Below are 14,442 nucleotides of genomic sequence, written 5' to 3' on the forward strand. Positions count from 1 at the left end.
AGCAGTTTGAGGAGAAGAGAAGCTTACTGCTGCTCACGGCCTCCTGCTGGGCTCAGATAGGCATGAATACAGATGAAGAGGTTCAGCTACCTCATGTCATGTTGTCTAAAGCTCATCAGTCTGAGATTATACCTTAAGACATATAGATAAAAATAGAAGTTATCTCTTTTTAATTATAGATATTCAGTCTCTGCTCCAGCTTGAAAGCACTCCACAGGTGTTTACTACACACACACACCTCCTGTACACAAAAGTTGCCTGGCCGTCTGTCGTCATAACATCTGACTGTCATTGGTATTTACTCATTCCCTGAGGTTTACTTCAGAAGCTTCCATTTCCCTGTAATATTAAACGTCTTGGTAAACAATCACAGGTTAGACTTTGGCTCCATATTCCATCAACTGAACTGGAACAATTGGAACAACCGACAAAGCTCCTAATATTTGCACTCTCTGATATCAAGGCAACATTATAATGTCTGATAACAGCCATGATTTGATTGGGCGTCTTTATATTTTTATGGTTATTGCTTTTATTTATCCATTTTCCTGTAAATGACGGTTCTGCTCCAACGGTCCTTTGAGATTAAATAAATAAAACACTCCCATTGTAGAGGTTTAATGCTGTAATGCTGCCAGTGTGTTCGTTCAGGCACAAACAGCAGAACAAGGGAACACATGCAAAAAGAGAAATGTAAAGAGATTAATAAATGAAATGACCTGCACACGTCTACTGTTCATGTATGAGCTGCGCCTGTTGAGTCACATAATTCATGTAGTTTATTACGTTTCTGACTCAGCTAAGACTTCTCAAGGCCACAAGCTGACTGTGCCATCCTGAAACTACCTCCTGGCACTTCAGTTTGTCTAGCTGTCCATGTAAGGTTGCAGTAACACAGATTTATGCCTGTGTGTGGGCTTTGTATCCGGTGGAGAGGAGAGCGGCACGTTGAGCCGGGAGTACGGACACTGTTAGTCCCCTCTTCTCTCTCTCTAATGGAGCTGCCAATCATTCATTTGAACACACTCTCACAGCCTGAGAGGGAGAAGCTAAAGTAAGATGCACCCCGCAGTTTAGAGGGGACGGTGACGGTGAAGGTCTAAAAGGGTAAGAGAGAGAGAGAGAGAGAGAGAGAGCGAGATAGAGGGAGAGAGAAATGGAGGGAGAGAGAGATGGAGGGAGAGAGAGATGGAGGGAGATAGAGCTTGCATCATGGAGTCTCCTTTGCTATATGTCCAGGCCGAGCGTGACTGAATCTCTGACCAGAGGCCATTGGTGTGACGAGCGTATGTGTGAAACACAGCAAGAGGAAGCACAGTCCTTCACACACGCGCACACACACTCTACGCTCATCCCTGCTGTTTGGCACTTGCTGGTGGCGACACACAGACTAAAATAGGCAGATGTAGAGGATGAAGAGGCACCTGTCAATAATTGAGTTAATGGGCTCTAATCTAATGAAGAAAAATGAACTTACACTCCACATTATGAAGCTCCTTCAGGCACCACAATCCACTTTGATAGATTTATACTCCACCCACTCCTCTCTGATCTCTGACTTGCACAGACTTCATCTATAAGCTTCATCCATACATCTTTATCTATTAGCATCGGAACATTGTGGAGCTGTAAACCAAATTGCATTCTCGCTTTCCAGTTCTTCCCAACGAGCTCTGTAAAGTGTTTCTCTGCTCTCTCTCCGTGTGAAAAGCTTTAGGTCCACTCCAATCTTCCCTCTGTAACAATGAGCGCCACACTAGAGAAAATAACACACTTAAATCTCCCTCTACTCGGCCGCAGGCTGCTTTGGTGTGACGACTGACAACATTGCCCATTTTCTACTCATTGTGCCTTAGGGAACGCTGTGTGCTCTTGATAGGACGCAACGTTAGCATTCTGCTCATCAGTGTGGCAATCCGACTCTCTAACACTTTGTCCTAACTACTACATTTTGTTGTTTGCAGCCTGCTTGATGACACAGTTGCAATCAGATACTTGGTGTGTTGAATGCGAGCCGTAGAATCTATTTGTTTCTATCTTGAAGGTGCAAATGACTCAAAAAACATACTTCAGGTGTGGAACTGGCATCAACACGTGTTTGAGGTTTTGAGGATTTGAGTCTCGAGTCTCTTTCAGTTTCTCAGGGGTGCTCACTGCTCGGACGAGATGTCCAGAGATTGACTGTTATATATCAGACCTTCATGCCGAGGGAACAGAAGGCCACAAACAGGTCACAGGGCATAAACAAGCCAAAACTCTGAATGCTAAAAGTCAAAAACTAAAATAGACCAAGCAAATACTAATCCAGAAAGGAGATTAACAGAAATGCTTTGTAGAAAACACAAATAAATTCATGACTTACACACGAGGAATCCAGACAACAGGTCATCCAAACACTGACCAGGAGTAAAGGAACACACATAGAGCAAACCACACGCAGGGAACACGGTGAAAAACTCACATGGAGGGACCAGGAGGGACCAGAAAGGACCAGGAGGGACCAGGAGGGATCAGGAGGGACCAGGAGGGATCAGGAGGGACCAGGAGGCATCAGGAGGGACCAGGAGGGACCAGGTGACAATGCAACATGACAAAGACAAAACAGGACCAACACAATAACAGGAGTTTATATACTGAGGAGGTAATGAACTGACTGGAAACAGGTGATACAGAAAATTGGAGGGAAACAAAAGGAAGTAAATTGACAGAAACACAAAAACACAGGATACTTCAAAATAAAACAGGAAACAGACAAATACCAGATCATGATATTGACGTCCTTCAAGGGTCCCTCAAAGGTCAAATGATGCAATCAACCACATGCCATGGATCAACAGTTAGCTAGTCAGCTAGAACTAACGTGAGCAATCAAGCTAGCTCGCCAATGTTAGCTATTTACACTAATTTTGTCTGAAAATAAGTAATGTAGTGTACTAATACATAAGTACAAGTAAGTATAGCCTCTTAGACGCCCCTTAGAGGCTATACTTAAAGGAAGTGAGGTTTGAGAATCAGAGACAGAACCAGCCATTTTTAGATTCCTAGCGTTGTGGTTTAGATTAGGTGCGCACTAAGTCGTCATGATAACACAGTTACAGCTTTACAAACACGTCCACACAAGGTCCTCTACCTATTCACAGACAGAACGGTGAGCAATGTATGTATGAATGTATGAACAAACAACAACATAACAGCAATAACATAACAGTTATGTGGCTCTCCGACGCTTTGCGATGAAACTGCAGTAGCTGTAACATTAGCGCTTCCCTCGTGAGCTCCAGCAGAAAACCGTGGGATCCTAATTCTGCATGACGCCTTGAAGACGTTGTCAGCAAAGTTTTAGCCTGGGACATGTTGGAAAAGGCTTTTAATGAGCCTTGGGGTGGGCGATGGAGATGCAATTTAGAGATTATAGCTTATTACTGCGGTATGAGTGAGGGTAGGAAATATTACAGCTGAGCTCCCGTCATGTCTCGGTCTGACTGGCTGGACACGACCTCTGTCTGCCGCCCGTAGCATTCTGTGGCTCCTGCCCATTAAAAACGGTCAATGTAAATGAAGGTAGCGTGTCATGGAGGTGAGGAACGTATCGACTCAGACAGATCGCGGTTACATTGATCAGCCGGTGATTAAATTTGGGGACTACTTTATGTGAGGAACTTTGTGATGTGGTGCCACTGTTCCACATTCACGGGCAATAATGACGACATGAAATATATAACAATCACATAAACACACAGACACCTGGGAGCTGCAGATGTTTAATCAGCTGTGATGTGTTAGACGCTCATGGGACAATGTAGAAGATTTCCCAAGCCGGTGCTGGAGATATATTTGGCCGTATTGATCCCAGCAATCACATTCTCTTACCCACAGTCATTACCTCGGTGCTTTTGCTTGGGGGTGTTGATTAATTCTATTGTTTCTACTTGCTAATATGCTTGTCGGGCTCACTGCTGGGCACTTAGCAAGCTGTTAGGAGTTTGACTACATAATAAGGCAAAATTACTTGTAAACACACTGCCCGCTAATGTTCACAGGCTATGGCAGGCAAACAAGACACACTGTATAGAGTATCATCATGTTATATACACACCACACGGGACCAGAGGTGGCCTAATAATTTCAGAGACAATAACAGCTCGGCTCTGAATGACCGCTGGCATTTTGGCGCCTCACTTTGTCTCTTTTCACAGGAGATGCACGTCAATGGAACACATTATTCATGGCGGCCTCGTCTAATTTGCCGGCCTCCTTTACCTTCAAGAAACAGCTATTATTGCTTTTGCGCTTTAAAAGGTCAGGTATCGATTGATTCTGACACATCGAGCGAGTGGTGTCTTCTTTTCATGTCCCTCAAGCTACATTTCCAATTGACAGCGGTACAGAGTAGATGCGTCATACGTCTTACATTCCTCACTTCAGACTCCAGAGACATTAGAATACATCTGTCAACTGTTGGTTTCTTAAGGTTGGGAACCAGCTTGAGATCTGAGGCTTTTGTATTGTTTAATTTGATATTTTTCAGTCTCAGCATCTGCTTAATGGATGAGGTTACCATCAGTTCATGGGTCTGCAGAGAAACGTTAGAAGTATTTTGTTGGAGAGAAGAGACGTGGGAACATTTCACTCCAGACTTAACTCGCCTGCATTATGTGCTTGTTCTTTATGCTTCTAACTCTTTATGAATACATATTTGGCGTGAGACCAAGCAGACACTCGTTCTCCTCGTCCAAGTTACAGTCCAACTTTAGCGCATATTATCACAATGTTCTCCTTGTCATATTTATCATTCATCATGAGTAATCTCCCTGCATACTGAGCTTTAGAGAGTTTTACAGCTGTCAATTATTCCTCACGAGCAGTCAGCCTGATGCCATCCACATTAATAGAAGTGTAACTGTAACTTAAATCATTTGACAGTCGACGTCCTTATTATTTTGTCTCCCCGTTTCTTTCCTCCGTTTCAGCACGAGAAGTCATTTCTGGCCGGCGTGTGCAGCATTAAACCCGCCACAATTTGTCACGAGTGTCTGTTTATCACATAATTTCAGTGTGTTTGAATGTGTCACGGCCAATCACGCAATAGGGCATTTATATGTAAATATGTACATTACTGTTCACGAGCGCTGGGTTCAGGCTCAAGCGATTTATGCATGAGAAGAGTTTCCCTGAGCTTCAATGGATCTGCAGACGGAGAGATAAAAGACCTCACGACCACCTACACACACACACAGACACACACACACACACACGCTCACTCACGCATAGGGAAGACTGATGGCCCAGAGCTCTCCTCTGTAAATGACAAGTGCCATCCATAACAGGCAGGCTTGGGCTGGTAAAGTGATTAGGTTCATAACACACAGAGTCCCGGTAAACACAGCTGGCACCATGTCTGCCGTGCCAGACATGAAGGTAAATTGCTCGGACCATGCAAAAATTATGGATGGTGCTTCAGGTGGGTCTGAACAGGGAGGCTGTCAGCGACATGTGAGATAGATAGACTTACATCTTAATTCCACCTCACTGACTGTCTGAGGCAGAGGATGTCAGGGAAGGCCGAGTGTGATGGGCGTGATAAAGGACGAGGCTCTGATAAGACAGTGGGAGGACACTCAAAGGCTGTCGTGCACATCAGGACATTATAAACTCATTACGCGTGTCTAGATTATATGACACAACATGAGAGATCCTGCCTTGTTCTGATTGTGATGATTGTACTGTGGATACATGGTGATTTGGTCATGATAACGTAGAGGCGTATGAAGTCAAAGGCAACTAGATTTGCCATTTGGAGCTGATGAATTGTTTACTCGGCTGATCCTGGAGTCTAATTCTGCTTTGTTTAACCTCCTCTGTACATAATCAAGACTTTTGTTTGCATGGTTCAGCCCTGAAATGGTGCAAGAACAAAAAAGCTTTAGTTTCCAAGATGCAGGAAATGAAAAAATACCTCAAAGGATGCAAATGACACAGAAACAAGTGTTCGAGCCTTTCAAGCTATAAACTCTGCAACCACCGAATCCTCTGATATGACGACATCTGCCGAGTTCAAATGGTTTCCACCTAAAGCCACTTTCATGTTGAGGAAGAGATGAAAGCCTGAGGGGCAAACAAGATGAGGAAGTCAGACGTCGCGACACATTGCACGTTGGCCTAATTTATTCACCTTTCACAACTCAGATCAGACAGAAAATCATAAAGTTCACGCTGTGGATTCTAAGTTGTTCAATCAAATAATCACTTCTCGCACCCCTTAGTCTGAGACTTCCTGTTATAATGCACTTGACTGTACCTTCCCCGTCTCACAAACAAGCACATACTGTTTCTATTTTCAAACCCTGCACAACCATATTTGATGACAACATGGTGTGGATGTGAGACAGTGAGAGATAATTAGTGAGCGGCTGTCACAACAGGATCTTACTGAATGACAACGTTATTTGTTTCCTTCCATCCAGCAGCCCATCATCTTAATTAAAGGTGGCGCCCTATCTTTCACATTACATCCCAATGTCTGACCATCAAGCCTCAGTGTCAATGCTCTTACCCCCCCTCCCCCTCCCCCTCCTCCACCCGCCATCCTCACGATTGGTTTCATTACCCATCATTTCCTGCAGTGCTCCCGGGGTTCACGTTGAATGGATTATGTGTGTGTGTTTATGTTTGTGTGTGTGTATTGGGGGATTTAAATAGAACATTCCTCGGACATCTGTGACTTGCTGTGACTTTTGGGTAATGATGCCAGCCAGGAAGTGTACAGCGGGAGGTAGCGCTGGCTGGGCAGTTTGGTGTGGACAGCACAGTTGCGTGTAAAGCTTCCTGCCACAGACAGGAGAAGTGAAGATGATGATGATGATGCTGATGATGTTTGCCATTAATTTGTGTTTTGTTTACACATTGCATCAACTTTTTTGTTAGGCTTCCCTTTACCTTACAAACTATTCTGCTTTGAATTTATATATTTCCTTTTTGACCGCCATCAGTCTCAGTCTGTGTTATATTTATAGTTATCACAGTTTTCCTTCTCATTTATTAGGAGGTGTTTCTATTATTCTGTCTCCTCCTGTGCACCGACCGGCTGCAGCTGCTAGTTGACAGATATCCTGACACATAGGAGGAATTATTATTTAATATTTTTAATACTCAAGGGCAAAAATCAAAACTACATTCGCCAGATTTTCAATATGGACTCATTTCATTCAAGGTTCTCTATTGGTTTCCTGCAGAATGTTTAATTAGCTTGGCTCCTGCAGTGACCTGCTGTGCTGCAGTGCAGGAGGGCAGCTCGCCTGCACCGCCTACAGCAGCGTGAAGGACTCCAGATCTTTCTCTCTCTGCAGTCTCCCACAAACATGGCTTTGTCTCCTTTCGGCTGCCATGCCAACCCCATTGAAAAACTGAGCTACTGTGCTGCGGAAACTATCATTTTAGAGCCGGTGATGTGGAGCGAACTAGGCTCCAGCTTCAGTTATGTGCACATAAATCATGTTTCTATGCACATGTATGCACCCCCCCCTGCATCCAGATGACCTGAGGCAATGTGGCGATCATGTGTGACCCTGAGAGTGACTTTAGTATTTGGAATTAACTTTATTTCCCTGAAGAATACCGATATTAAGCAGAGGACTAATCTGTGCTTCTGTGTGTTGATGGATGTTTGTTACAGCAGGATTTGGGTTTGACCTGTGGGGCAAAAATAGAGAAGAACGGCAAATTGAGTAAAATTGCAACTCATGCTGTTGGACAGAGGGAAGGAAGAAGGAGAGGAGGGAGAATGGAAAGCAGCTGTTTTCCTTTTAAGAAGCTTCTGCTCCTGTCGTGTGTAATTCTGGTGATTGTGAACAGGTGCGACAACCCAAACACACACAAAAACACAAGTAATGAAGTCCAACGTCTGAAAACCATCTGAACTGGAAACAGAAGGACACGTTTGGTGCTCACACTGCTCTGAGGTGTGTGTGTGTGTGTGTGTGTGTGTGTGTGTGTGTGGGGGGCGACGGTGACGAATCATCTCCTGTGAGGACAAAGCAGGAGTGACCTCATGCAGCTCCCAACGCTCACACACTCTCCAGAGTGAATGATTGTCATGCTGATCGTGTGTCATCTTATCATGCAAATGTGATGTCATCAGGGCTTCTTCCATATTTATGCCGCCATCACATGCTAGAGTTTGTTGGGCTCTTTGTAGTTGAAATGCATCACACACTGTGCTCACTGTTTCAGTCACTCACATCCATTTGCTCATAAAAAAGCTCATAAAATCTGAATGTTTGTGTTTTATTGGCGGGCCGCTCCGGGTGCAGTTTGGTTCTTTCCTTTGAAGTCCCCCGGTGCTTTTGTGTCGATCACAGTCACGATGGAAACACGATTCTGTTTCGCAATGCAATCTTGTTTGCGTAATCAGAAGGTGTGAGTCAGTGGAGCAAGTGTCCATATGTGCTCTTCATCTTCATCTTCCTCTTCATCTTGGCTGATTTTCTGAACTTCTCTATTCAGTTGTGCCGTTCCGACAGCCCCCTCAAATTGGCCTCTTCCACTGGACGTCATTTCATTTTGCACTTTCAAAGAATTCTTTGAATGATTCAACCTTAGTTAATGCAAAATATGTTTTAATTTAAAGCCAATGTCAAACCTTTCTTTGAGTTTCAAAACACTCCATAACACGGAACATCACCTCTGACCATCAACTTCTGAGAACCAAATATTGATATTCAGAGGGGATACTCAGGTTTTGGAAAATGGAGTTTAATATTGAACATATTTTTCATTTCACTGACGTTTCATTTCCTGTGTGTACGGCTCATGATTCTATTTCACATTGCTCAGATCTCTTATTCTCTGATCTGATTCTATCCAAAACAATGTGTTGACTGAATTAGATTAGAAATGAGTGTCATTATAATACCTGTTTCATTTCCACCCCTGTGGCTGAGACTTTGATGGAATTCATTTATCTGCAGCAAACACAGACTCTTTTAAATCTGACATTTCTATTACAGCTTCAAATTCATTTCTTAACTTCTGTTTTTCTAGCAAACATCTGCAGTGAATTAATCTTATTCCACCGAGCAGAAATAGAAATCCTGGCTCTCCGTGCATAAGCGAGGCTCCGGCTCACATCGTTCCTCTGCACGTGTAACATGTGCAATACTCTGTAAAGAGGCGGAGAAGGAAGGCGAGCGGCTCCAAAGAACATGAGCTCTTCTTTTTCCTGAGGTCCAGGCTTCCATTTAAAGAAAAGTGCAGATGTCTCTGCCTCTTCAGATTCCATTTGGCCATCATATTGTGTTATTGCTACATCAGTGTGTGAGACTCTCGACGACAGAGCTGCAGGTCTGATCCACCACTAGACTCCCAGCTGAAAGTGAGACCCACCAATTACCTTGCCTCTGTTTCAGAAATGACACAGCTTCAAGCAGAGGGACCCTCAGAAGGCTGCATAGGGAGAACAATCTGCTCAGTCTGCCTCCAAACTTATCCACTAAATGTATTTGTTGTTATATATTGATATGTCACCAGCAGGTGGATGGATGTGTGATTGTTTGCTTCAGTAGCGAGTACACACACGTCCACCTGCTTTGGTTCCAGAGGACTGATTCATTCATGAGGTAAAAGGCTTTTTGAAGGGGGAGCCACCCCCACTTCACTTAAGCAGCCAATTCTAACAAAACAGGGAGGAATATCAAATAACACCTGCACCTGAATGAGACGGCTTCTTCTCTCAGCTATGGTCAACCTGACGATGAAGAGTTTGAGTGACCCTGCTGATCATCAGACACACAGACGGACCAGCATCACCTGCTTGTTGGAGGTAAACACGACCTTTTCTCAGCTGAATCTGAGGCGGTGATTGACACTGTGTCCTCAAACCTCCAGCCCCTGATGTCTCCGGGTTCTTGCTCCAGAACCAGGATGTTCTGGAGCAAGAACCCGGCCATATCTGAGGAAAATCACTAATAAATGGAAGAGAATAATTTGCATACACTCAAGAGATTTCCTTCTAAATGTATCTTTAATGAAGCCTTATTATTGTTGCCTTATTGATTTTGAAAACATGTTAAAACAAACACGTTAAAAGCAAAACACTGTAGCCTTTCATTACTGTTACTACTTAACCTCAGGGTTCTGTTCCATAAATTGCAGGAATAATCCCACTTATCATAATGAAGACAGGCCTACACACACACACACACACACGCACACACACACACACACACACACACACACACACACACACACTACACAGAGATCCTGAGTAAACGGGCCGACAGCACTTCAGATGAAACGCTCTGAAAGTCTCTCTTTAAAGTCTAATGTTTGTATTTTCCAAGACGCTGGAGAATCCCACGAGTCATTTAGTCTCATAATGCCTTTGAAGAGCGCGGCCATAAAGGAAGGACAACATAGCAACCATCTGTCCAGAGTGCTTATGGCCCTTTTTCTCTTCCATATGGCTGTGTGTTCTGTCCTTGTAGTCACAGTTTGAAAGGCAAAACAATAGCTGCTTATGTACATTTCACAGCTGAATGTCTTTGATTGTCTCCCCTCGTCCCCCCCCTGAGAGGTCACGGCCCTTAAGAATTCCCTTCAAAGCACCTCATTGTTATATAATGCTGGTGTGTGATTCACCGGTTATGAGCGGCAGCAGCGACTATCTGTGGAAGGAGCGTCTCCCTTCACACACTCAGGACTTGTACAGCCTCTGTAGCGGGGCCATCTAGTGGCTGAGCGGTGAACTGTCGCAGTCTGGAGGTTCTACAGAGAACAGCTTGGAAGTTGTCGCTCGGTTCAGGAATGTTCTAAAGTCCCACAGACAAACTCCGGGGCGCGACATGAAGGCAGTCTATTATTAGAGCGCAGCAGAGCTCTCCAGACGGCACAATGCCGCTCTTCATCACGCTGCACAATGCGGCACCAGTCAGCTGTACATCTTCTGCCTCTGCTCCTCAGGGAGAAGCTTCAGCATGAATGAGCTATGTGTTCGTGCAACCGGTTTCATCTTAGAATCTTCACACTTCAAAGATACCAAATATTGTAGGTGGTTGATTTGAATACGGTGCAGCAGCAGCAGAGAGAGAGCGTTTGGAACCAGCAGATACATGAATACTGTACTGGAAACAAAGTACAGATGCTGCAGCAGCGTTTAGTTTGAACTCTGACTGTGCATCTTGATGACATTAAAGAGCAGAGAGTGGAATGTGGCGGAGCGTAACGTTCTGTTTGCTTTAACTGCAGCATTCAGCTAAACTACAATGGTCAGTTCTTCAATATGAAGGAATGCGTCACCCAGTGAGATCATAAGGCTCTTTTTGTGTGCTTTTTTTGCAGTCAATTTGATTTATAGTGCGGTGCGTTCCAGAGCCCCCTCCTCACCCCTCGCACACACACACAAACCCACACACAGCCATGGTGCGGAGGCCTGAGGGTGGGACAGTGAGAGGGCCAGCTGGGGAGGATCAGTGGGAGCAGGATGAGCTGCAGGCATGAATATAGAAACACATCAGAGAGTTAAGACACTATATCATAACTCAGAGTGGAACCTGTGGAGGTGAGGTGGGACTTTATTAACCCTTTAAGCACACCAGACTGGAGATCTGGGCCAGGATTGACTTGAGATCCTGATGGAAATCCATAAAATATCATCAATATTAATATCCCACTCCTGGAATCTGATGTCTTTGAGCCCAAACATTGATCACAACGTAGCACAAAGGGACTCAAACCCCCTGCTGCTTTAAAGTTCTTCAGTCAAATCAATACAGAAAACAACTCAGACGTGGATTTCATTTAATGATTTATTGACATTTATTTTTTTTCACCATGGTTTCTCTTAATATCAATAGTACCATAAAGTTTCTTTTCCATTAAATTACATTTATAATGTTTTTTTTACTCACATACACATTTATTGTTCGGTTTCATCTTCTTATTGCGATAAACAAGAGTAGCCAGGATGAGTCGGGTATTGCTACAAGTCGCCATACAAACTCTTTGTCCCTCTGACAATGAAATTCAAAAAATAACTTTATTGGCAAGACAAAATCACACCGTAGCCTCTCCGTCTCTCTCTCTCTGCTCCGGGAGAGGCCGAGGGAGGGCAGAGTAAGGCGAAGGCCAGGAGCCTAAACACAGCTAACATGAAGTACCTGCCCAGAAAATGGGAATCTAACATTTATTTCCCATAAGTCAATATGAGAATGAATCAATGGGAGTTCTCACAGTATGAACACGTCCTGGAGGGAACATGAGCACATCTGTGGGGCTGCTATTTGACTACCAGTGACGAGTTTTGCGGTAAATTGATTAGGCTGGATTAGTCATTGATCAAAGTCTCTGATGCAGAATCCAGGGTTTCCCAAGCTTAGGCCACTTGAGCTCAGAGCTGCTTCTGTCTCCCATGGGTGGGAAGTGAGGGAGAGAGAGAGCAGGTCCAAACACACACACACACACACTCACACTCACACAGAGAGAGAGAGAGAACACATATGGTACACACACCAACAGGAAGGAGAGCACAGACGCTGGAATATGAACTCACTCACAAAATGAACTCATGGAAGAAGGTTTCCATCGGCAACAACAACAAAAAAACCAAGGAGAGGAAGAAGAGGAAGAAGAAGAGCACAACGGTGGAAGCCGACTCCAAACCGGCCGTTTCTTTAAGTAATGGCATTGATAATATTTCTCATGTTTTTTTTATTTCAACACATTTCTCACACACAGAAAATAAAATAAAAACAGATAAAACAACGCAACCCAAGTCAACTAGAAAAAAGAAAATAAAGCCTGATGAACAGATCTGGTTTGAATCCCTTGATACCTGGTCTGTACCCTGTTCCCCAAGCAGAGATCACCATAGCAACAAGGCCCTTTAATATGAAGGGCCGGTCCCTAAGCCCAGCTACGCCTCTCTGCCCCTCACAGCATCCCGTCAAGGGTCAACCTCCTCATGGAAGAACAGAAAAGTCTGTCGGCGGGCGTGTGTGTGTGTGTGCGCGACCAGTTCACACACACACACACGCGCGCGCGCACGTGACTCCGGACCACATGTCACAACATGTCACAATGATAACGAGTCACTCTGATAAAAATTGCTCATTGCATTGCAATATTCAGACAAAGGTAAGACATTAGAGCTCATTGCTTCTCAGAGGAAGGGCACAGTGTTCACACGTTCTGTTCAGAAAAAGAGTGAAAGTGTTCAAGCTGTGGCGGCGGGTTGCTACTCTCCGTGACTTCGGCCTGCCGGTATGTCAGCACTCACTCTGCCCACCGTCCCAGCATGCATCTGGCCCCTCTCTTCCCTTGGTGGCTGCAGTTATTAGCGTTTCCTATCTAGAAAAATATCTTTTTTGTTGTTGTTGTGATTCCTTGATGCATTTTTAGTTTAGCTTTTATTCTCAATGTGCAATATAAACACAAACCAGAGCTCCAAACCAAACCAAAGGAGAGTGCTAACCAGTCTTTGTTATAAAGAAAACAAATCATGGTGTATTTCATGGCTTTCAGTTGTAAGACAGGAAGTATTAATAGACGGCGCGCTCCCGAGCGACCTCGCTGGGGTTGCGGCTCGGTTGTCTCTCCGGCTCAGGATCTTTCCTCCGTGGATTTATTTTGCTTTTGGTTCTCTCCCTCTAGAAGTCGCCCCTCTCAGCGTTACGTCAGCGAGCCCTCCGCTATAGACGCCTCTGGACCTTTGAGTAGGAAACATGGGGGAGGAGAGGAGGAGGAGGAGGAGGACGCGGCGAGGAAGAGGAGAGGGCGACAACAGTGATGCAGAAGCCCGACCTTGAACGACCCTGGAGCCAGGCAGCGTGCGTAGGTGAGGGAGACGCCACAAATACAGTAGGACATGAGGTCGCGACCCGCCCACCCGCACCATGAATCAGCCTGCGAGTGGAGGACCAGGGAGACGCGAGGACGAGGCCATTCTTCTTCTTTTTTCGATCAGCGTGAGTGAAGGGATGAACTCTGCTCTCTCTCTCTCCTCCACCACTGCGTATCCTAAGTAACGGCCATCAAAAGCTCTCTATCTAAGCTGCACACACTTTACTCCCAAACATGTACTGAATAGCAAAGAAACAGCAGGCGTCCGTGTGTCAAAGTGTGACCTTGGCTGATTCCATCACACACACACACACACACACACACACACACACACACACCATCCCCTCCCCCCTTTGGTGAGGCTGAACGTTACAGAGGTTGGCAGATGTGCCCTGTGGCCATTTTTGTTGTTTCAGTCTATTTAAAAGCACAGATTTGTTTTGACCTGTGTGTGTGTGTGTGTGTGTGTGTGTGTGTGTGTGTGCCTGGGGTCAATCTGTCCGCTGACCCCCAGTGGCCCTTCTCTCACCAGTGACGGGGCGATGAGGGAGTACAACCCCCCCCCCCCCTTTCCCAGAGTCCTGCTCTCCCACCCACCCACAGACACAC

The sequence above is a fragment of the Genypterus blacodes genome, unplaced genomic scaffold (genome assembly GCF_046128005.1).
Source record: "Genypterus blacodes isolate CSIRO-AG114 ecotype Tasmania unplaced genomic scaffold, CSIRO-AGI_Gbla_v1 ptg000440l_1, whole genome shotgun sequence".
NCBI classification, from domain to species: domain Eukaryota; kingdom Metazoa; phylum Chordata; class Actinopteri; order Ophidiiformes; family Ophidiidae; genus Genypterus; species Genypterus blacodes.